The 22,057-nt window shown below is 42.8% G+C and overlaps 1 protein-coding gene and 1 pseudogene across 1 annotated transcript in view; both read left to right on the plus strand.

Annotated features, from left to right (window-relative positions):
* LOC124775195 (sialin-like) overlaps positions 1 to 22,057 on the plus strand; it is a 526,531-nt gene that overhangs the window by 215,407 nt on the left and 289,067 nt on the right. The gene's annotated exons all lie outside the window — the stretch shown is intronic.
* LOC124778782 lies at positions 7,233 to 7,350 on the plus strand (annotated as a pseudogene).

The following is a 22,057-nucleotide window of genomic DNA, read 5'->3' on the forward strand; positions in this document are numbered from 1 at the left end:
AGTCCAGTACTTTTTGAGGATGCAGGGACGATAGGACTGCAACACGGGGCTTTTCGGTTCCCCATATGCGCCAGTTCTGTTTATTGACGAAGCCATCCAGGTAAAAATAAGCTTCGTCAGTAAACCAAATGCTGCCCACATGCATATCGCCGTCATCAATCCTGTGCACTATATCGTTAGCGAATGTCTCTTGTGCAGCAATGGTAGCGGCGCTGAGGGGTTGCCGCGTTTGAATTTTGTATGGATAGAGGTGTAAACTCTGGCGCATGAGACGAAACGTGGACGTTGGCGTCATTTGGACCGCAGCTGCAACACGGCGAACGGAAACCCGAGGCCGCTGTTGGATCACCTGCTGCACTAGCTGCGCATTGCCCTCTGTGGTTGCCGTACGCAGTCGCCCTACCTTTCCAGCACGTTCATCCGTCACGTTCCCAGTCCGTTGAAATTTTTCAAACAGATCCTTTATTGTATCGCTTTTTGGTTCTTTGGTTACATTAAGCCTCCACTGAAAACTTCGTCTTGTTGCAACAACACTGTGTTCTAGGCGGTGGAATTCCAACACCAGAAAAATCCTCTGTTCTAAGGAATAAACCATGTTGTCTACAGCACACTTGCACGTTGTGAACAGCACACGCTTACAGCAGAAAGACGACGTACAGAATGGCGCACCCACAGACTGCGTTGTCTTCTATATCTTTCACATCACTTGCAGCGCCATCTGTTGTTGAAAATTGTAACTACTGTAATTTCGAAAGTTTGTCCGCCTGAAAATGTACTGTTGTCCCAAGCATATTGCAACAAACGGTGTATTTCTATCGCTGCTCGTTTGGTTTTTATGGCCATTTCAAATATACCGGTCATTTTTGAAACACCCTGTATTTAAGCAATTAACATTGCAAGATCACAAGTTAATGTCAGCGCGAGATAAGCCATTGCATATGTGAAATGCTAGCACGTTAATAACCGGTGTAACCGCCAGAATGTTGAATGCAAGCGTGCATAAATTGTGTTCTACATCTACTTCTACATGGATACTCTGCAAATCACATTTAAGTGCCTGGCAGAGGGTTCATCGAACCACCTTCACAATTCTCTATTATTCCAATCTCGTATAGCGCCCGGAAAGAATGAACACCTATATCTTTCCGTACGAGCTCTGATTTCCTTATTTTATCGTGGTGATCGTTCCGCCCTATGTAAGTCGGTGTCAACAAAATATTATCGCATTCGGAGGAGAAAGTTGGTGATTGGAATTTCGTGAGAAGATTCCGTCGCAACGAGAAACGCCTTTCCTTTAATGATTTCCAGCCCAAATCCTGCATAATTTCTGTGACACTCCCTGCCATATTTCTCGATAATACAATACGTATCGCCTTTCTTTGAACGTTTTCGATGTACTCCGTCAGTCCTACGTAGTATGGATCCCACACCGCGCAGCAGTATTCTAAAAGAGAACGGACGAGCGTAGTGTAGGCAGTCTCCTTGGTAGGTCTGTTACATTTTCTAAGTGTCCTGCCAATAAAACGTAGTCTTTGGTTAGCCTTCCCCACAACATTTTCTATGTGTTCCTTCCAATTTAAATTGTTCGTAAGTTTAATGCCTAGGTATTTAGTTGAATTTACGGCTTTTAGATTAGACTGATTTATCGTGTAACCGAAGTTTAACGAGTTCCTTTTAGCACTCATGTGAATGACCTCTCGCTTTTCGTTGTGTTCATCTACATCTACATCCATACTCCGCAAGCCACCTGACGGTGTGTGGCGGAGGGTACTTGAGTACCTCTGTCGGTTCTCCCTTCTATTCCAGTCTCGTATTGTTCGTGGAAAGAAAGATTGTCGGTATGCCTCTGTGTGGGCTCTAATCTCTCTGATTTTATCCTCATGGTCTCTTCGCGAGATATACGTAGGAGGGAGCAATATACTGCTTGTCTCCTCGGTGAAGGTATTTTCTCGAAGCTTCAACAAAAGCCCGTACCGAGCTACTGAGCGTCTCTCCTGCAGAGTCTTCCACTGTAGTTTATCTATCATCTCCGTAACGCTTTCACGATTACTAAATGATCCTGTAACGAAGCGCGCTGCTCTCCGTTGGATCTTCTCTATCTCTTCTATCAACCCTATCTTGTACGGATCCCACACTGCTGAGCAATATTCAACCAGTGGGCGAACAAGTGTACTGTAACCTACTTCCTTTGTTTTCGGATTGCATTTCCTTAGGATTCTTCCAATGAATCTCAGTCTGGCATCCGCTTTACCGACGATCAACTTTATATGATCATTCCAATTTAAATCACTCCTAATACCTACTCCCAGATAATTCACAGAATTAACTGCTTCCAGTTGCTGACCTGCTATATTGTAGCCAAATGATAATGGATCTTTCTTTCTATGTATTCGCAGCACACTTGTCTACATTGAGATTCAATTGCCATTCTCCGCCGGTTGCCATTTTGTAGAGTGGAGTTCCATGCCATTCCTCTTGGTCGATCAATACAGGTGCCGTTAACGCTGTTTGTGGGTGACGCTGGAGTTGTCGTCTGGTGATGTTCCATAGGTGCTCGACTGGAGACAGATCTGGTGATCGAACAAGCTAAGGCAACATGTCGACATTCTGTAGAGCATGTTGCATTTGGGTTACAACAGCGGTATGTGGGCGAGCGTATCCTGTCGAAATCACCCCTTAGAACGCTGTTCATGAATGGCAGCACAAAAGGTAGAATGACTAGAATGACGTACAAATGTGCACTCAGAGTTCCTGAGATGCCACGAGAGTGCTGCTGCTGTTATATGTAATCGCAACCCAGACCGTAAGTCCAGGTGTATTTCCAGTGAGTCTAGCACGCAGACAGATCTGTTGCAACCCATCAACTGGCCTGATCCTAACCAACGCATGGTCATCACTGACGGCGAGACAGAACCAACTTTCATTAGAAAACACAACAGACCTCCACCGTGCCCTCCATTGATCCTTCGCTTCACACTACAGAAGTCACAAATGGCAGTGGTTTGGGGTCAGTGGATTGCACGCTACAGAGGGTATGCCTCGAAGTTGTCCTTGAAGTAACAGATTTGTAACAGTTCGTCGTGTTACTGTGGCGCCAACTGCGATCAAATTACTGTCGCAGATGCAGTACGATGCGCCAGAGTCATTCATCGAACACGGTGGTCTTCATGCCACCGTACATTCCTGTGACCACCACTGCCAGCAATCACGAACAGTGGCTTCATTCCTGCCAAGTCTTTCTGCAGTATCGCAGAAGGAACATTCAGATTTTCGTAGCCCTATTACAGGACCTCGTTCAAACCCAATGAGGTGTTGATAATGGCGTCTTTGTCGCCTTAAAGACATTCTTGACTAACGTCAACTCAGCGTCTCAAATCTCAAAGACAACTGACGCTCACGACCGTTACAGCGTTTATCTAAAGCAAACCTGATTTGTATCCTCATAGCGGCGCTACAAGCCCCACTCTTACGCTACTGGCGCGAAATGTGAACAGATATTGTCCTCTTTCAGATGTAGGAACACGCCTATCTACTTCCGTTTATGTCGCACAGCTACTTCTTGGTGCTGTGAATGTTTTCTGGCAGTGTAGTTAGTAATCAGACAACTAAAACTCACGCGTTTTCTACGTTCTTCAATGAATCTAAAACTAATGAGTCACGGAGCGTTCGGTTCTACTTATTCCTGCTCTTAGAAACAAGGCCCGGTTTCGGAATCTAAGAAAAAAAGTATTAGGATTAATTACCACTGGATGGGTAGCAAAAGCAATAAATAGAAGTGTAAAACTGATATTTGGTTCTATTGATAAAGTAAATAAATTTTGAAACATGAAATTTTAATGTGTATGAAATTGAACTTTAACAAACAGATCGTATTATCAGATTTGACTCATAGTAGTGGCACTGTTCAAAATTTGAGGGTGGCTCACCGACTAATGAAGAGATGTATCTTCCAAATGACTGCAGAGACAGGAAAGCAAATAAATGAATTATGGAACAGATTGGAACGGGAGGCAACTGTGATGAAGGCAAAATGGAAGTGGACTGGACATTAGCTGGGAAGATGGATCTCAGATAGCCAAAGGAAGTTCTTTCCTGGACTCTAATAAATAATAAAAGACCCCGAAGGCAAACTTATGGAAGAACAATAAATGACATTAGAAGATATGCAGGAGCAACGTTGTTTCATATCGCTGAAATCACAGTACATGGAAATATCTGGAGGAGGCTTTTATCCAATGTGTATATCAAATGGCTGTTGTTGCTGCTGCTGATGATATATTAAAGTACATCGACATTTTGACAATGGAGATTATTTTTAACAAATTAAATCTCCAGCGAAAACATTTTGTTTTTATCCCTTCGAAATTTTCATTTTACCCCTTGCGGGGTGACTGGGACCACTGCCACAGAGGCTACGCGATCGTGGACAGCTACTGAAGTGTCGCCCTGCGGCTCCCTATGATCAGAGACGTTGACTCACAACGGTCGAAGGACATTATTGAGAAAAGCGCGAATTTCATATGACCAGTGTGTTCGAAATATATGCTGTTTGGCATGGAGGAAGTCATTTTGTCATTCTGTGTGTATTAACGTTGCTATAACATTATTCTTTTACTATTGTAATACTTGAATTTTAAATATTCATTGTTACCACATCACCTGTTCAGTACCTTAATAAAACTTTTTATTGTCAGCGTTATGTAAATCTGAAGATGATTGTAAGGTTAGGCACCGAATATCAGCAAGGAATCAGTCAATCAGCAGACACAATCTCTACATGAACATCTACAGGGTGTCAGGAGGAAAGGTACATGCTTTGAGGGTAGATAGTATTAGTGATTCTGAACAAAAAGCTTCGTTTGGACGTATGCCCTATTCCGAACGGTTTCCGAGATAGAACACGTTTACTGTCAGTTTTATACGCTTTTCTTGAACAACTCGAAAGCCTCAACATCTAGTGAAAACGTCTTACATTACAAATTAAACTACACTAAATTTCCTACGAAGAAGGCCCTATTCGTTTTTCTCCAGTCTGCGCGACGAGAGCGAGGGAATATTGAAAATCTCTCGCGACGCGCATACGCTGCAACGTAGGTAGTTTATATAGACCAATCTGAGGTAATTTCCTGACTTGATCGACCACATGTGTCCTGTATCAGATTGTTCGTTTCGAATTGTTTTAAACAATGACGATTTATTGAAGCATATAGAACATAAATAACAATGTCTATTCAGTGTTTCTTTATCTCGCAAACCATTCGGAACAGGGCATATGTTACACATGAAGTTTTTTATCCAGAATCACGAATGCTGTTGCCACTCAAAACGTGTACCTTTCTTCCTGACTTACACTGCAGAGCGGTATGGAAGAGGGTACTTCCCACTGTATCACATAGAAGGGTTATTTCCCGTTTCGTTTGCTTATGGAACGCTTGAGGAATGCCTCTGTGCACGTTGTAATTGTGGTCTTCGTAGTTTCTACATGATCTCTTCATAAGAAATTGTAGTATATTCTTAGATTTCTCATTTAATGCTAGTTCTTGAATCTTTATAAGAAGTCTTTATCGAGATATTTGACGTATACTTTGAAGTGTTTTTCATTGTTATGAGTCAAACAAACCTATTACCATATACACAGCTCTTCTGCGTGTACGTTCGGTATCGTCTGTTAGCCGACTGCAAAAATATTTTGTAAACAATCTCCATTGTACAGTGACTGCACTTTCCCCATATCCCTGCAGTAAACCGTAGCCTGACACCCGACTTACTTAAGACTTAGCCTGTGTGATAATCCCTACAATTTGTTACCCTAAGAGATACTGCTTTTCTACGCCTTGTGAACTGCACGATTCAGATCTCTGAACTTTTAAGGCAAGTTGTTATTATTAGTCCACTACGAAATCTTATCGAGATCTAACAATATTTATGCAGCCCGTTTCAGGCAATACTTCATTATAGATACTTGCATTATCTGCAGTAAGCCTGGGGTTACTGTTAGTATTGTCTGCCATCCCATTGATATACCATATGATCACAAACGGCTCCAGCAACTTCCACTGAGTACGCCTGAACTTATCTCTACTAAAGATAATATTCTGCATCTCCTTACCAAGAAATTATCTGCCCAGTCACAAATTTATTTTTACACCGCTTATCAGCATAGTTTCGTTAGCAGGTTTTGGGATGAAACCGATTCAAATGCCTTTCAGAAGTCAAAAAATAGCGCATACACCGAACTTCACTGATCCATGGCTTTCTAAGTGTCGTTTGAGAAAATCGCAAATTTCTGATGAGTTATATTTTTCGGATTCTTTACTGAGTGGCATGGAGGAAGTCATTCTGTTCGAAATACGTCTCAGTTCAGAATAAATTCTAAGATCTCTGGTAACATATGTAGCTCCTTTTGTCTTTGAATATAGTAATCAAGACGTAATCCAGGCGCCGACATATCTGAAGCCAAATGGAAACTTAGTCACCAAGTTTTTCTACGTCATGCTGTGTGACGCTAATCGTCTACTAGTATGGAATCGTATAGTTTTGTTTGTTTTACAATCACCTTCTCTGCTGCCCGTCGCAATTATTCTTCATTTGCTGCCTGCACAAGTGCGACCTGTATATGTCACCCTACGGATACAAGACAATTTCCTTATATCTTTTAGTTATACATATTACACCTTTTACTTGAAAGGCGTTTCGCGGGTTTCACGATGGTGAGTTCCGTCCTACCAATTTATCAAAAAGATCTATTTATACAGGTCATTGGCACTTATAGAGAGAGCAAACGGTAGTAGCGTAGACGTAAATAAACTTTTCAGTACCCGTATCGAAGACTTTTCACAATGGTTGCGATCAAGGAGAATTCCAGTTACGTGGGTCAGAGTCTTTTGTTCTAGTGTCATATTGTTTCTTGTGTGGCTTTCATCATTTCTAATGGAAGAGAGCACTTTCATGTTTCTTGTCATATTGCATTAGGATTTTTATAGGTCATCACTTGTTGCCACTTTATATAGCTTACCTTGCGTTGTGTTAGCCCTTTGTTTTTAAAAGGAATTCTGTACAAAACAATGAAGACTGACTTTATTAGAGTTTAGATGCATACATAAGCAGTATGCATGTTGTAGTCAGTTATAATTAAACTCTGGAGAAACAGATGTACTGTCGGTACACTGGGACACACTAAATGCAGTAAAGAGGTGTGCTTAAAAAAAATCGTCTGCCTGACGTTGCAGAGGGGCAACGGCCTTGCCGCAGTGGATACACCGGTTCCCGTGAGATCACCGAAGTTAAGCGCTGTCGGGCGTGGTCGGCACTTGAATGGGTGACCATCCAGGCCGCCGTGCGCTGTTGCCATTTTTCGGGGTGCACTCAGCCTCGTGATGCCAACTGAGCAGCTACTCATCGAATAGTAGCGGCTTCGGTCAAGAATACCATCATAACGACCGGGAGAGCTGTGTGCTCCTATCCGCATCCTCCACTGAGAATGAATGATACGGCGGTCGGATGGTCCCGGTAGCCCGCTCGTGGCCTGAAGACGGAGTGAGTGCTGACGTTGCAGATGACTATGAAGATCCGGAAAATACAATGTAGAAATTTGACATATAAGACGATTACATACAAGAAATGTTAGAAGTGATACTTACCTAAGTACGACATTCCAACTGTTTCAGTACTGTGATTAATACTATACTTATCATACACTCGATGTGATTTATGATAGACAAAAACACTTCTATATTTAAATCACAAAAACATATAATTTTCCAGCGTCTGTCGTATCTGTCCAACTTAAATATTCTGTGTGCCTGGCGTTACAAAACATGGGGGCGAGCGTTGTTAGTTATTGTCACCCAGAGGGCTGTAACGTACAAATTGCTCAAATGGCTCTGAGCACTATGGGACTTAACATCTGAGGTCATCAGTCCCCTAGAACTTACAACTACTTAAACCTAACTAACCTAAGGACATCACACACATCCATGCCCGAGGCAGGATTCGAACCTGCGACCGTAGCGGTCGCGCGGTTCCAGACTGAAGCGCCTAGAACCGCTAGGCCACACCGGCCGGCGCTGTAACGTGCAGATACCACGTCTAACTTCACGATATACCTCTTTAGTTAAACTTATACTGCTCTTCGAGGTAGAGAGAAATTTTCCCGCTAGTGAGAGGTGCTGGTGGATGTGCGCAGAACAGTTAAATGTGCGTGTCTGTTAAGTACAACGAACATACGGCGCACTGTTTTGTTCCTTGTAAGATGTGTTAGAAATAGCTCCCGCATTCTGAAGAAAAGTGTAGATGCAATGAAACAAGGACAACAAAAAAGTTTCATTCGCAAGAAACACTCTATTGATGTATTTGTGACACTTCACAATGTGATGCTTATTTATGTAAATTATGTTCATTAGATATGTAATCTGCACTTGAATGAGACATTTATAATCTATTAAAAAGTAAAATAGTTTAGTAAATCAGTTCTAGTAACGAAAATATATTGTGTTTAAATTTTTTGTTTACAAGTTCTACGCCTCCCTTGAATCGTAGCTAGAACGATTTTAGATTCCTTTTACGAAACTGATGATGACACAATATCTTTCAATCACACATTAAAAACGTAGAATAGTATGACCAAGAATGTAATAAAAATATCATGGTCAGTTCTGATGGGCTTTAGTTTTGAGACAAATGTAACATTGTGTTGCCTGAGGCTATCCCAACGGACTAGTATACGTGTATCGGCAAGTGACTCTCGACAAAGGTTGCTGCGGCTGTCGATGTCAGCGCATCGTATGACTGACAGCGTCTGCTATCTCTCTTACTACGGTCAGGATATCTGCGCTATTGGTCACCGAATTTGGTGTGTTCACGCCCGAGCAGTTTCTTCTCAGACTGGCATAAATAGGAGGCTTCAGAGACAGCCTCAAATGGTTCAAATGGCTATGAGCACTATGGGGCTTAACTTCTGAGGTCATCAGTCCCCTAGAACTTAGAACTACTTAAACCTAATTAACCTAAGAACATCACACACATCCATTCCCGAGGCAGGATTCGAACCTGCGACCGTAGAGGTCGCGCGGTTCCGGACTGTAGAGCCTAGAACCGCTCGGCCACTCCGGCCGGCTGACAACCTCAGCAGTGTGTTTGCTGTACCTGAAGATGTCGGTCAGTTGCACCGACGAAATACTGTGAAAATTTCACAGTGACATCCGGCGTCTGGCCCGAGAAACCTATTTACAAACGTGACATCGTTAGCTAAACTTTTATGAGTGCTGCTGTTCATTTCACTCAGAAGGCGGGGCGAGGTGATAGCTCTGGGCTTTCACTAGCGGGGGCACCAGTTGCCTATGGCTGCGGTCTAGGGCTGTGCCGAGCTTCTATCGTTAGAAACAGTTACTCCCAATGACTGACAGTCCAGTCAGAAGCGAAGTCTTGAGAAAACTCCGAAGTACCTTACATCTGGCCTACCGGCAAAGTGTCTCTCACGAAGCCTAAAATCGAGATGTCTCTCGCGAAGCAATGTGTCTCTCTCGATGCCTAACAGTTATGTAGACTGAGGCGACGAAAATTATGGGATAACGATCTGCACATATACAGATAGCGTTTGTATCGCATACACAAGGTGCAAAAGGGCAGTGCATTGTCGGAGCTGTCATTTGCAGTCAGGAGAACCACGTGAAAATGTTTACGACATCATTGTGGTCTTGCGACGAGTATCATCGGTCTTTGAACGCGTAACGGTATCTGGAGCTAGATGCATGGTACATAGTTTAGAAATTCAATATTCAGAGATCTACAGTATAGAGAGTGTGCCGAGAGTACTAAATTTCAGGCATTGCCTCTCTCAACGGGCAACTCAGTGGCCGATGGCCTTCACGTAACGACCGAGACAGCGACGTTTGCGTAGAGTTGTTGGTGCTAAAAGACTAGTAGCACTGCATGAAATAACTGCAGAAATCAATGTGGGATGTACGGTGAACGTATCCGTTGGGACAGTGCGACGAAATCTGGTGTCAATGGGCTATGGCAGCAGATGACCGACGCGAGTGCCTACGATATCGCCTGCAACACCTCTCCTGGGCTCGTGCCCATGTCGGTTGGACCCTAGACGGCTGCTAAACCTTGGCGTGGTCAGATAAGTGCCGATTTCAGCTGGTAAGAGATGATGGTATGGTTCGATTGTGGCGCAGCCCCACATAGCCATGAATCCTACAAGGCACTGTGGGCACTGTGCAAGGAGTGGTGGCTCCATAAAAGAGTGGGCTGTTTTTACATGGAATGGAATAGGTCCTCTGGTCCAACCGAACCGATCACTGACTGGAAATTGTTATGTTCGGCTACTTGGAGACCATTTGCAGCCATTTATGGACTTCATGTTCCCAAATAAGAAAGGAATTTTTATGGTTGACAATGCGCCATGTTACCGGTTTGAAGAACATTCTGGACTGTTCGAGCAAATGATTTAGCAAACCAGATTGCCCTCGATGAATCCCAAAGAACGTTTATGTGACAGAACCGAGAGGTCAGTTCGTGCACAAAATTCTGCGCCAGAAACACTTTCGCAAATATGGACGGCGATATAGGCAAGCATGACCCAATATTTCTGCAGTGGACTTCCAATGAGTTGCTGAATCCATGCCCATTACGCTGGGCAAAAGGAGGTGCGACACGATGTTAGGAGGTATCCCATGATTTTCTCACCTCAGTGTATTTATGCTACGAGAATCTCCCCCAAGCGTACTGCAAAATTTTCTGTGGGCGTTGTCTTGAGTTATGGTCTACAATGGCATTTGGCGACTTTCTCTGCATCTGCCTGTGGCTTCAGGCTGCTGGAAGCCAACACTTAACAACCGTTGTTAACGTATTGCTCGACAAACTTGCTCTTGGTCGAGTGTCTACGTATAGCCACGTCCATTTCAAAGCGATAAGCATGTCACCTCATAGTGCAAGCATGGAAAGCCATCACGGAAAATGCCTCCACGGCCAGCCACGATGGGTTGCACTTAAAGTCATTAAATTCACTGACCAGGAGAACGTGAAAGGAGTGCTGATGGAAAAGGTGACGGAACGTGCTTGCAGTAAAAGTTTGTAAGTCGATGATTTGCGAATAACGGCAGGAGGAACACAACGGTGAACGAAATCAGATTTAAGAGAGATGAAGAAGAAGAGGAAGAAGAAGAAGAAGAAGCGAAGCACACACAATGAATATCCCACTGACAATCTGAATAAATTTGTTATTGGCAGCGAGTTCTCAGATATTACGAACAACTCATAGAAATACAAGTTTTATGAAAGCTTCTCCCACAGAACTGAACTTCTACGGTAAAACGAAAAGACAGAGAAAAAATTGTTCCATGTATGGTATTTCGTTTTAAAAGGAACCAGTATTAAGGATTCATAATTTGAGAACGAGATGCTGTAGTTCCAAAACAGGCGCACATCATTTAAAAAGCGCCCACTGTTTATTGACTAACCAAAACGTTTAAATATTGGTAATTGGTTCTTTGGTGTGACTCTCTTTCGCCACGTAACATGGACTGTTCGTAGCCGCTAGCTTGCTGTTTAACAAAGCAGTGCATAACTCCCTCTAACTTCCCCTGAATGCCTAAGTGTCTGAAGTCCCAGAAATATTAAGTAAATTTAGATCGGGGTTCTATCGAAAAGGAAAGAAAACACGCAACAGAAATCTAACTACCGGACTTTAGATCGATAGAACAGGAAATAAACTTTACTAAATGGTTCTCAGTAACTTTGTCTTGTAGGGTTCATGAAGTTTGTTATCACAAAAGGAGGGAAGGCCTGCTCGTATGCACATTAGGGAAAAGCTTAACGAACTAAATTGATGCTTAAAGGATGTTTATTTACGAACACGAACGTACCCCTGATCTTCATTAAACATGGAACACGTACAAAATCCTAACACTATGCTTTCGTAAGGGTAATCTGTATTAATCTTTATTACTGAGCAAGGAATGGGGTGGTTCAGGGACTTGACATGGACGATCGTGCACTCACTCGCAAAGACAAATATTCACAGAATAATTGAAGATAATTTCTCCATTTTCTAGCGAAAGCCTAGTCGTGCAAACTGACTCGTGACTCACAGCAGAAAGAAACACGAAACTCACTTGGGATCACGAAGAATGAAGTGAATCGTGACTAGATGAGGAACAAGTTAGGTCCCAACTGACTCTAGTTAAATGCTAGCAAATTTATCACTTGCGAGAACCCCATAATGCTTCTAACAGGTGACTATAAAATCCCAGAGAGCTCCTGACTCGAGAAATCTGTACCCACTCCCAGACAAAATCGCAGCTAAGTCCGCACGGAAACAGCTCATCGTACTCATCACACAGAACCTCAGCGACTCTTCTGCGACTGTCCTGCGGCTGGCTACTTCTCTGAAAAAAAAAAAAAAAAAAAAAAAAACAGTCTGCCAAGGCCTCCGCGCACAGAGACCGAAAAAACGTGGAATGGGCGTATCGACCGATCAACAAGACGAACTTTTCAGTGGTACCAGGCTTCTACTCCGATCAGAAGACAGGAGAGACAAAGCCTGTTCCATCTTGCTCAAAATTTTCCGTCGGTTAAGCGTCTAAAACTGGAACAAACACGTCCTTTGCACGTGGGTCTGAACCTGACGGAACTAACTGCAAGGTCGCCGCACTCAGATGATGTCTCGCCCGAGTGGTGCCTCAAGCCGTTTTTGAAAATTAAACTCAGCTGCCGTCCTCAGGCCTCTGCTGCAGCTGACTCAAGGGAGTCAACGTGAATTCACCAAGCTGCATGTGTTTGCATTTACTCCCACATTAATTCAGTACAGTGATCATCCATGTTTAGGAAATACGGCTTCATATATATGGCGTGACCAATATCAAATGTAATTAGTAAAAGTAAAACACGCCCAGTTTCGGTTCCCAGAGTGATCCCCCATGGTATGATTAGATTACGAGAAAACACAGCGAACAGTGAATTGACTGTCGCCTTTCACATTATATTTTAAAGAAAAAAAATGAAACATCAGTACTGAAGCGGCCAGTGTTTTACATAGACGAAACCTGGATTCATTCACATGAATAAATGTCACGGTGACAGTATGCGAGGACTGTTGCCAAACAAACGTATCGGTCAGTGTTTAATTGCACGCGCTGTCTTTCATTCATGTAAACATGTTGCTTCATCTGTTACAACACTGGAGTGCACGCTGCATTGCTGTTACTTCCCCTTGCTGTTTCTCGGTGCTGGTGCCCTGCCAGATATTCAGTGTGCTTCGCTGGGCAATACACAGCCATCACTGACGATCAGTTGGAGCGTTGCCCATGTATTTGTGAGGGATGGCGTGTAGAATTGTCGCGACTTCTTGTATTGCTTTCTACAAGTGTCCAGTAGTTACATGGCCACTTGAATACAATTAGTTCCTGTGAACTCAAATCAGATCACTACGTAGGCCAACGAATGTCACCACAAAATGAGGAGCATATATATTTGAGTGATGTCTGTTCTGTCGATCACGTTTGGCAGAACAAACATAGAACGCTACGCATCCTTGACGTCTCTTTCAGTGCGGAGGCGCTAACATCGTCTGAACCCGTACCGGAACTTGAGAGTAGGGGGTTATGGGATTAATGGGGGACGCTACATTGCGCCGTATGGTAAGTTGGAAATTTGAGTACGTCAGGGACCGTGTCCAGATGGCCGAAGCGGTTAAGGCAACCGCTTATGAGAAGCAGTAAATCCAAGTTCGAGTCCTGACCCGACACCTAATTTCTCTTCCGTCATTGCGTTATCACAGTGCCCCAGGTGCGGCTGGAAGCCACCAATTCCCACCCATCCTTTTCTTTCTCCATGCTCAATTTCATATAAAAAACGTGAACATTTCTGAGAAATATGAGAATATATTACGAGAAATATAGGCTTTGGAAACGTTCTGGTAAGACCATACAACACTGACTACAAAATCTGAATCTCGGATAGATCTGCAGCAACTCACGTAATACCGATGCTAGGTCAGAGTTACTGTTAAATATTTTTCCTCGAAAACTTACTGACCACAAACGTCAAAATTGGCTGTACTACACCGGACAGCTACACAGGATCGGTGCAATGGACAATTGTTAAGTACACGATGGTTGTCTGTTGCTCAGAATCGAAAGCTACCTTCGTTTATACGCCTTGTCACTGAAATAAAGGACAGATTGATGTGGTAAGAGACTGTGTCGGTTTCAAAACTTTTTTACTCATCTTTTTCTCTACGACCATTCAATAGATAAGCATTTATAGCTGTCAGCTATATTATTCTCACATTTAGACAAGATACCCAGACAGCAACGGTGGTTACCCTTCACAGAATAAGTTGGTCGTTGTTCGATTGATGGCGTCAATGTGTAAAGATTTCAGATACTGTAATGCTCAAAAGGCGAGATGGTGATATTAGTTTAGATTGCGACTCAGCAGTTCAGTTACTCGGAAATTAGTTCGCTTTTCGACCAGAATCGTATTAACTAATATTGAAGTGCACATCAGACAGTCTTTTTATGATACAGGTTTTTCATTCTCGAGAAACTTGTCCGGGCAACCAACGACATCCTTCTGCCGATGAATACATGACATTAAATGAAGATGGCATCACCGCTAACCAATGAGACCACGCTCGTTGCACTAGCCTCTAGTCCCAGTAATGAATCCTTCCAGCGGGGATTGTACCTGACCAATGTACAGAGTATTCAAGCTTCTAGGGCTTGTGGAAGGAACTTCTTAGGTAATTGTTTTCAAGAAATCTGTTTTTGGAAATGCACCTTTGGGATATAAATTACTTTGGAAGATGAGATCACTTCCACGCTTCACGGCATGGCACAGAAACTGAGCAGAGGGCACCGCCGTCAGTCTGTGTTGTAATTATGATACGACATATTATTTTCGTTCGACTACAACAGCGGCCATGAGAAACTGGTGCTTTCGCAACTATGACGGTTGAGCGTGGTGCTCCATGGACACGCCGCACTCTCGACTTTGAGGAGGACGTCCTTCGTCGTGTAGAACCCGACGACGAGTACTCCAAACATTGAAACTTCGCGGCAGAATAGAACTATGTGCCGGACTGAGATTCGAACTTTTTTGCCTTCCTTCCTTCCAGCAGTACTTGTCCTGCAAGTTTGTCAGGAGAACTGTGCAGTTTGGAAGGTAGGAGATGAGATACTGACGGAAGTAAAGGTGTGAGGACGGGTCGTGAGTCGTGCTTGGGTAGGTGAGTCGGTGGAATACTTGCTCGCGATAAGCAAAGGTCTCAAGTTATATTTGTTGTCTCGGTCCGGCAGACTGTTTTAATCTGCCAGGAAGTTTCATATCAGCGTACACTCCGCTGACAAGTGAAAATTCATTCTGGACTTGAAACACTGTCCATGCCTTGGGCTCCTGTAGAGCACACAGATCAAAGCACATGGCTTACGCTGTGCGCATACCGACAGGCGATAGATTTGAAAGTGATCCGATATTCAAACTTTTTTCATCCAAAGTTATACTTAAACATTACAGTTTAAGCAAGAAGACCCCGCTCCAAAGCCTAAGCCTCGTGCTGTCACATGGCCGACGTAGTATCAGATATATTTGACCATGAAGAGGAGAAGAAATGAAACCACGACGTACTCGATCAGCATACCATACTCCAACATCATGGTGTAGACATCAGACTTGTCACAGTGTTGAAAGGAATCAGAGCACATGAGCTGTTGATTTACTTGATTTCTGGTCTTTTGACATACAGACTAACGGCACTAGCTTTTCTCTTCTTTCCTGAAACTGTTTAGAGCAGCAGTTTCTAGTACCACATCATACATTGCTGCATCCCAATGATGAATGGACGAATATCGTTCCCTAGTTCGTATACTGTAGTTCCATATTATCTTTAATACTTCTTCCATAGGTAACGACGAGACAGTTACCTCGTGACAAATGATTGCAAGAAAGCTGGAATTCTGAGGGCTATTTCAATATATAACAGAAGATCGCTGCAAATGTCGATATTGTTGCATCCAGTTTCTATTCAGTGCTCACGTACTTTCAGGTAGCTGATACAAGGATTTTTAAAGGCAAAACATTGGCTTATAGGATATAAAAATGTAAAAAGGACAAAAAGAGAATCTCTAATGGAAAATCAGTATCAGACCAGGCTCTTAACGTAGTGGACCGGAGCCTGTTTCCTAAGAACGGTTTTACGTTCCGGATTTTATATCAACTGACCAGATACGTCCTCCCCTGTTTACGACGTTCGTCGTTACATTAACTAGGCACTATAAAAACAGTTACGAAAATCGTGACATCTTAAGCTATAGTAGCGCTAAACCAGTTTTCGGAATTATTGGTTTACGTGAGCCATGAGGCGGTATCCTGAAAGACTCGGCGGGCATGGCCTCCAACGTATCTTCGTCTTTTACTTCTAGCTTCCGTACGTCGCTCGAAGCCTCTTCCGCTACAACGCCCGGAAATGACGTGCTCTCGGCGTGCGGGTCAAATTACGTGACATTCTGCTCACAAGATTTACTAGAACACGTTTACTGGCGGACAAGGATCATCTCTTCACTGCCACATTACTAAAAGCTACTAAAACGGTCTGGCAACTTCACTTTGACCATCGAAAGAGGATGAAAACAGACACACACACACACACACACACACACACACACACACACACACGCAAAACAAACGAAAGAACATTAAACTGTATACAGACAACACAAAACAAACAAAAGACGAACAGAAGACACAGAGCAACAGTTGGCAACACTGCATACAGTGAACACAGTAAACCAAAACAAAATGAATAGAAAAAAGGCGTGTTAAGTCGACATGTACTCGATAAACACTGAAGATCGGACACTCTGGGTACTGAGATCAACTAAGTACAGCTCCAAAAAATGGTTCAAATGGCTCTGAGCACTATGGGACTTAACATCTATGGTCATCAGTCCCCTAGAACTTAGAACTACTTAAACCTAACTAACCTAAGGACATCACACAACACCCAGTCATCACGAGGCAGAGAAAATCCCTGACCCCGCCGGGAATCGAGCCCGGGAACCCCGGCGTGGGAAGCGAGAACGCCACCGCATGACCACGAGCTGCGGACAAGTACAGCTCCAAGGCGGTAGGTATGCACGAACAAAATCACAAATCGTAAGTAGAAACAAATAGTAATATAACTCACGAAATTTGTGCTACAAAAAGTTGTTTCCCACCTAACAACAAAAGAATTACAAAAAACTGTAATTATTACATAACGCAGTTATTCTGTACAAAAACAAACTTTTATGACAGGCCACTACAAAGGCTTCACAAATAAAAAGAAACGCAGCGCTTGCGGTACAGTACCAACAGTCTTTCAGTTGGTTTAGACGAACCACTTCGCCAAGAACATAGGAGCAACTAAGGAACGACGGCAAACATACAAAATGAGCATAAAACTTGTCACTACTCCAAAAACAGTAACTTATGCTCTGTCTCCGCATTCAAAAGAATTTCGAGATTGGAATTACGTAGAACTACGTACTGGTAAACGAACATCGCGAACAGTCAATACACCACTTCCATCTGGGCCTAATAACGTCTGCCATTAATATGAATAGGATAATAGCTCAAAGTCGATAGATCGAAAACACCACATTTCGGCGTAGCAAATGTAATTTATTCGCCGTCATTGCACCTCAGTAAGGTCGTAATGTTTATTAAACACTGTATCCAGCTGTTTAACGGCTAACGTTTCCACCTCAGAGAGCACATGCCAAGCACCGTACAGGCACGAGGGCTGTCAGCTGTCTACGCAGTGTTGTGAGATCCCAGCAGCTCTACAAAATTCTTTTGACGTTCCGACCTTGCAGCCAGTCAACCTCACGAACACACATTTTCATTGACTCAGGTTACAGCATTCCTCTGGAAAGTACTGCTTCCTGTCAGACTCTGGAAAATTCCTTCCTCCAAGGGAAATTCATAAACTCTTAATCTAGCCTAGAAGGCTCTCACTACAAACCGCTTAGACTCATTATGGATAAACAGACCCATCATCCATCGATTGTACAAAAGAGCCCTCTGCCACTTGACGCCGGAAACGGGCACTGGTATTCACAATACCCAAGCAGAGACCTCCACAGCAATGTGAAGAAAGATACGTCAAAAATCCTCGTTGTTCACTTCTTCAGGTAGAAAAATTTCCCAAATTATACGCCCCGTTGCACAGTATTCACATGAGTGGCATATACAACTTTGCAAAACTTGTAAAAGATTAAGCGGAGAATCATTTCCGCAAATCGAGATCTTTATAAAACTGGAAACCAGTTCTATGGAACAGAGCAGGACTGACATTGTTAGCAGGTTTCCAGTTTGATGTTTCTGAAGTGATATAATTAGAACCCTATGTCTACCCCTCGTAAAATACTCATTTAGCCGCAGACATCACTAGAAGAGTTGTCAGTGGTGGTGGCGAGAAATAATAATCATTATCAAAATTTGGACTGAAAGGTTGTTCTGGCAGCGAGACTAGCAATGTTTTTGCATCTGAAGATGAGCTGCAGGACCGAAACTCGTTGAAAAATAAAGCCAGTAAATGTCGGGGAAACATCTGTGGTCATCAGTCCCCTAGAACTTAGAACTACTTAAACCTAACTAACCTAAGGACATCACACACATCCATGCCCGAGGCAGGATTCGAACCTGCGACCATAGCAGTTGCGCGGTTCCGGACTGAGTGCCTAGAACCGCGAGACCACCACGGCCGGCCTACAGTTAGGAAAACGAAGTATTCATATGCAATGGAAATTTGACATTAGTTTCATTATTATTTATTTGCTGTTTTCTTTTCGTCTGTTATCTAGATACAACAACATATCATACTTTCCACATGAGTTAGTATATATGAATATAACACATAGTATTTTTAAAAATTTCAAACTAGTTAGTATAAGTAAGCATTATGGTGTTCAATATAAAAATTCGTTAATTAACTATTTAAAAAAGAATAATACAAATAATTTTCAAACTCTAGATACTGCCTTTGGCTATCTGGCGCACAGACACACGTTCGTCCTGAATCCAGAAGGACATGCTACTGGTCTACTGTACAGTGCTAAACTGCTACAGGCAAATTTTGTCAAATTTTGTAGTTTAAAATTCTAGATTAAAAAAACTATACTATACAAAACTACACAATACTACATTAAACTTCTGTACTTGCTATCAGAACGAAACTGGATGTTCTCATTTGTCTAAATGGTTAGCCATGGCGCGTTGAGGCACAACTCGTGGTTCACAGGGGTTGTACTGTCTTGCTAACTAACGTTGAAGAGATTGGGAGATGGCTGTCGGGGTCTCAGCACACACTTCTTGGTCCTTCCCAAAGCTCATCTCCTGGTTTCTTCCGGAGGTTGTTGAAGGTGAATGCTCTGCTGTGGTGCATCTCGTTGTTGCAATGTGTGCCCTCTTCTTGGTTGTCTCTCGCTATGCAGCCTTGCAGCTCGTAAGCTGATATTCTGACTGTCAGCAAGTTCAGCTTGTCCCAAAACTCCTCTTTCTTACCCATGCTATGCACGGTGTATTGAAATGACATTCCTATCCTGTTCTGTAACCTTGTTAAGGTTGGGGCAAATAAATGTGGCCCGGACAAGTGGATACGATTGAACGTAAATGTGTGCATAAAACCATACACCGTGTGGCTATATAAAACAGGGTGGAGCAACTGCCCATACAGCCGGCTGAGCCTTGGAGAAAATTTACATGATCCTCGAGCCTGACAGAGTTGTTAGCAGAGGTCAGTCTGGTCGCGGCCCTTGCTGGCCACCCAATTCACCTGATCTGTCAAAAAGTGGTTCAAATGGCTCTGAGCACTATGGGACTAAACATCTGAGGTCATCAGTCCCCTAGAACTTAGAATTACTTAAGTCTAACTAACCTAAGGACATATCCGACGCAGGATTCGAACCTGCGACCGTAGCAGTAGCGCGGTTCAGGACTGAAGCTCCTAGAACTTCTTGGCCACAGCGGCTGGCCCTGATCTGTCACTGTGCGATTGTCTTGTGTGGGGAGCCCTCAAGTCTAAGGTGTATAGCAACAAGCCTCATAGTCTTCAAGAACTGCAGCAGAACATTTTGGATGAGGCTGCAGCAATTCCCGCAAAAAATGGTTCAAATGGCTCTGAACACTATGGGACTTAACTTCTGAGGTCATCAGTCCCCTAGACTTAGAACTACTTAAACCTAACTAACCTAAGGACATCACACACATCCATGCCCGAGGCAGGAATCGAACCTGCGACCGTAGCGGTCGCGCGGTTCCAGACTGTAGCGCCTAGAACCGCTCGGCCACACCGGCCGGCGCAATTCCCGCAGTCCAGCTTCGATCTGCCTTCCGCAAGTTGCCCACCAGCGCCCAAAAGTGCCAAGAGAGGAATGGTGGTCTCTTTCAACATCTGCTATAGTCAAGTTAGTTGAAACATGGGACTTACGGAAGGCAGGATTTGGTGTGGACGGGGCCTTACCCAGTTACCGTTGGTTGCTCGGTTTTTTTTTCTTTAAATCACGTACAATTTATTTGAAACCAATTGCAAATGAGGCTGACAATAACGAACAATTATCAAATTCGACTAGTAAGACATCACGTCTAGTAAAAAAATTCTTGAACAAGTTGCACTCACGGCTGAAGGATTTATTGACCAGAAATTCAAATTATTTGGTGGTTGAAGGCCTGGATAAAAAATTCTTAAGAACAGTTTAACTTCTAATGATACTAAATGATACTAAAATAAATTTTTAAAAAGAAAAACACACTCATCAAAATTTCAATGTTAAGAGGCAATGTCTAATTAAAAAAAATAATTCTGTATGCAAATTGCATTCACGGCCGAAGGCCTTATTGACCAGAAATTCAAATTATTTGCCTGCTGAAGGCCCCAATAGTAATAACTCGAAAACAATTTAATGGCTGAAGGCATGGATAACAATTCTTAAGAACAGTTAAACTTCTCCAAGAAACACTAAAATATTTTTAAAGAAAAGGCAATCTTCACAATGTGATCAAACCAAGACAGAAGTGGGCCTCCAAGGATCGATCTGGGAAAAGTCGCTCAACTTCGTAACCGACGGGACAGGCAGCCAAGAGTTGTATTCACGTAAGGGGGGTAGGACGTCAAACCGGCCGACTTGGAGCAGGAGAGTCACCACAGGACATTTTAATTTCTACTGTCTATACTTTTACAAATAAATTCATAAAACTTTGTCACCATGACCAGGAAGGATTGAGGACTCACACTTATCGCAGTTGAAGTTCAAAAACGTAGCGAAATACCTTTTTTTACATGTGAAAATTTATCATTTTTTAATTTATTACTGGCTGCATTTGTTGCTTTTCTTCCTAAGTAAGAGAGATTCTTCGATGAATTTTTCATTGCATACAAACAGTAGTTACAGGTGTATGAAATTCTAGAATTATCCAAAAATATTAAAAAACTGTGGAAAAAATTGAGATAATTAACTATAAAACTTGAGTTTTTTCTAAACACGAAGTTTAAAATGTAACGCCGGCCGGTGTGGCCGTGCGGTTCTAAGCGCTTCAGTCTGGAACCGCGTGACCGCTACGGTCGCAGGTTCGAATCCTGCCTCGGGCATGGATGTGTGTGATGTCCTTAGGTTAGTTAGGTTTAAGTAGTTCTAAGTTCTAGGGGACTGATGACCACAGATGTTAAGTCCCATAGTGCTCAGAGCCATTTGAACCATTTTTTAAAAATGTAACAGTTCATTCATTTTTTCATAAATTAATTACCTTCTAGAGTTTCATACACCTGTGACTATGGTTTGTATGCTGTGCAAAAGTTATCGAAGAATCTCTCTTACTTAGGAAGAAAAGTGTACCTGTAGCAACAAATGCAGCTAGTAGTAAGTGAAAAAAATGATGAAATTTCACATGTAAAAAGATGTGTTTTGTTACGTTTTTGAGCTTCCACTGCTATGAGTATGAATCCTGAATCCTTCTTCGTCATGCTGTTAAAGTTTTATGAATTTATTTGTAAAAGTATAGACAGTGGAAATTA

Source organism: Schistocerca piceifrons, chromosome 2 (assembly GCF_021461385.2).
Source record: "Schistocerca piceifrons isolate TAMUIC-IGC-003096 chromosome 2, iqSchPice1.1, whole genome shotgun sequence".
Lineage (NCBI taxonomy): Eukaryota > Metazoa > Arthropoda > Insecta > Orthoptera > Acrididae > Schistocerca > Schistocerca piceifrons.